Genomic DNA, 3400 nt, shown 5'->3' on the forward strand with positions numbered 1-3400 from the left:
GTGTGCTCTTCCGATCTTGAAAAAAAGTTTATCATTTTACGATGATTTTTCGCGGAGTTACCGTTAACCAAAGTTGACCAATTTTTGCTCAAAATTTTTCTATGCCATAATTTTTTTGCGCAGTGTATAATCGGGATGTATAAATACATAAGTTATTTTACGCATGTTTGTCATCTTCCACGCAATCATTGTTTATTTGTTCACTTAATAAAAATGTTGCAATGCAAAAAATATTGATATATTGATATTTAATTATTTATACGTCGCCATGTGAATAAGACGGTCTCTCAAACATATATATATTATTTGAATGTACGCGGCTTGAAAACACGCTAGATTGTTTATTGCGATGAATATTATCACATGCCTCGGTGGTCTGAAGGCAGGATGCCCGTCCGGCAAACGTGGAGATCCGGGTTGGATTTCTGGCTGAGAACATGAGGTGATATTTTTTCGCAATAAATTTCTTTACAGATCGGCGCGGAAATCTTGCCGACACATGGGTGCAACACCACGGGTGCAACACTATATTATTTGATTCAGATTTACTGTATTGTGACTTTATAAAGAAAATGGAAGTAATTATTACAAATATGTTATTTCTTATAAACAAAAATAAAAGGTTGCATATGAGTTCATTTAAAACATATATATTTCTCATTATATAATATTATTGATCTTTTGTGGACAGGGATGAAATTACTACTATTAGAAATTATGTATTATTATCTAAAGCTTTTATTGAGTTATCATTGTTATCAATTTATTAACTCTAGATATACACACTGAGGTCCCCGGGACCCCAGCAAATCTTTCTTGGTTTGGCATTTCTGAAATTGGAAAGGGAGGGGTTTGGGATATTGACGTAAAAAAAATTTGGGATCTCCTCAGTAAGAAGATGTGTTGATGCGCGGCAATTGTCGCTCAACAACTAAGCAGTGAACAGTTGAAGTGAGCGTGAGGTCCACGGGACTGCTTACAGTTTTGTTAAAAAATTCAAATATCGGATCCGCCAAATTTTTTTATTACTATTTTAAGTACGCCCTTTCAGAATTTTTAAGGATTTTTCAAATCGGTTGATAAACAAAAAGAGATATGATTTTTTAAAAAAGGTGCTGAATCGAAGTTTTTTCGCGTTTTTGAATTTTTCTTGTTCTTTGAACCCGTATATCTTGGAGTTCCTTAATTCTACTTTTCCTTAATTCGACTTTTAAACATTATGGGCTTGTTCCTTGGTCGATTCTCTATCGATTGAAAAAAAAATTAATTGAAATACGTCCATTTTTACTAAAGTTACAGTAATAAATATGGATGGGGTTCCCCAGTGTGTATACGACGTCGCCAAAAAATAGTGTGTATACCTAGGGTTAACTCTCATTTGCTTAAAAATATTATCAGTTGATCATCTTATTTTACCTTTGGTACAAATGTTTCCCTGATAATATTATAATTCTATGTTCCCGTTACTATACTATGATCATGGCTATGTATATGTTTCACGTTTGCGTTTGCGGCGGATGTCTTGTCGCGCAACTTAATACTTGTTATCGCGGACGCGTAACATGTCGGTTTAACTCTCTTTAATCAAACTCTTGCGGCGCAAGTTTAGGCGGCCGCTTATATAGGATTTTGTGGTGTCCTATTGTAATTCGCGATGGTCCGCGATCGGACCATATTTGGTCATGAGAAATCAGGTGACATCTTTCCATGTGACCTTCGTTCGCGCTCGCTTGCAAGGAATTCACGAGCTTGCAGTCTTGCATTTCCGCTCGCTCGCTGCCATGCATGCGTTGCTATGCCGAAATGCAAGACTTATAGCGTGATAGCACTTGGGCTATAACAATAATGTAATATAATGTGCAATAATTATTATAGATTTTCAATACTGATAATGACTATATCGGAATGTAGCCTAAAAATATAGAATAGAAAGTATTTATAAAAAATAAGTAAAAATAATTATAAAATAAGAAAATACATATATTTTATCATTGTATTTATTGCACACCTAATTCTAGTTTTATATAATTCATTGTAAATAATACATTGTATTTGCATAATGTACACGATCAGCACGCGATCTATTGAATATAGATGTAAAGATAATAGAAAACTAAAGTAACGATAAAAATAATGGCAAATTCGTTATCGTTACTCTAAAAATAATGACGTCACCGTTACCATTACAGCTACAAAAAAAAATAACGAAATCAGTAACGACGTTATAAATAACGCGTTATTTCTTAACCTTGCATATTTACAGTAAAAAAAAGTATACTCCAAACTTAAATTTTATATAAAAAGATAAACAAGATATATCATCTTTATATGAATACATCTACTTAAGGTACTCAATAAAGATTAATGTCTCAATAAAGTTATGTTTTGTTCATCTTTTATTAGACCATCCAGAAATTTCAAGTAGAATGGGAACAATTAGCAATGTGAAAAAATTTGATGCGGATTTCTTTGGATTATCTTTCGACCAAGCACACACACTCTCGCCTGAAGCGAGAATGTTATTGGAACATTCTTATGAAGCAATTATCGATGCAGGAATCAATCCGAAGCAACTTCGAGGAAAAGATACCGCTGTAATTATGGCGGCATCTTATGTTGAATTGCAAAAACCCTTTTTATATACCGCCAATCAGGTACAGAAAATTATTAATTAATATAATTATTAAATAATTAATATATAATAGTAAAGAATTATTGTATTGTTTAAGAATAAGACATAATAATGTTAAAATTCTGTAATTAGTTAGGAGATCACAATATTATTGGATGTAGTAAATCTACAATAGCAAACATGATTTCATACTATTTCGATCTGAAAGGGCCATCATATACCATTGATACAGCATGCAGTTCTAGCCTTCATGCCTTGGCCATTGGTTATGATTGTATCATGTCGGGCATATGCGAAGACGCAATAATTGGAACTGCAAATATATGTTTTCTTCCCATTGTAAATCTACACTTTTCTAGGCTCGGTATTTTTTAAGAACTAATAAATTTCTTAATATGCAATAAAATTAAAGAAACACTTCTATTATCCACGAAAAGTAAAGTAAAATTTAACTGATTGAAAGTAATTTTTATAAAAACGTTTATAATAAAATTTTTACCAAAATTGAATAACATATCTTCATAAACAAAAAAAATAATTCTTTAAATTTCTGTGTGTAAGCTCATCTTGAATAACTTTTCACACATATTTTTACATATACATATATAATTCGTATCTCTTAGGCGTTTTGTCACTCACCGGTTATTGCAGACCTTTTGATGCAGCTGCAAATGGTTATTCGCGTGCTGAAACGGTGTCAGTGATATACCTTCAAAAGGCGAAGAATGCGAAGAGGATTTATGCTATATGTCCGCATATTAAATTAAA

Source organism: Wasmannia auropunctata, unplaced genomic scaffold (genome assembly GCF_000956235.1).
Source record: "Wasmannia auropunctata unplaced genomic scaffold, wasmannia.A_1.0 LD336097.1, whole genome shotgun sequence".
In the NCBI taxonomy this organism is placed as follows: domain Eukaryota; kingdom Metazoa; phylum Arthropoda; class Insecta; order Hymenoptera; family Formicidae; genus Wasmannia; species Wasmannia auropunctata.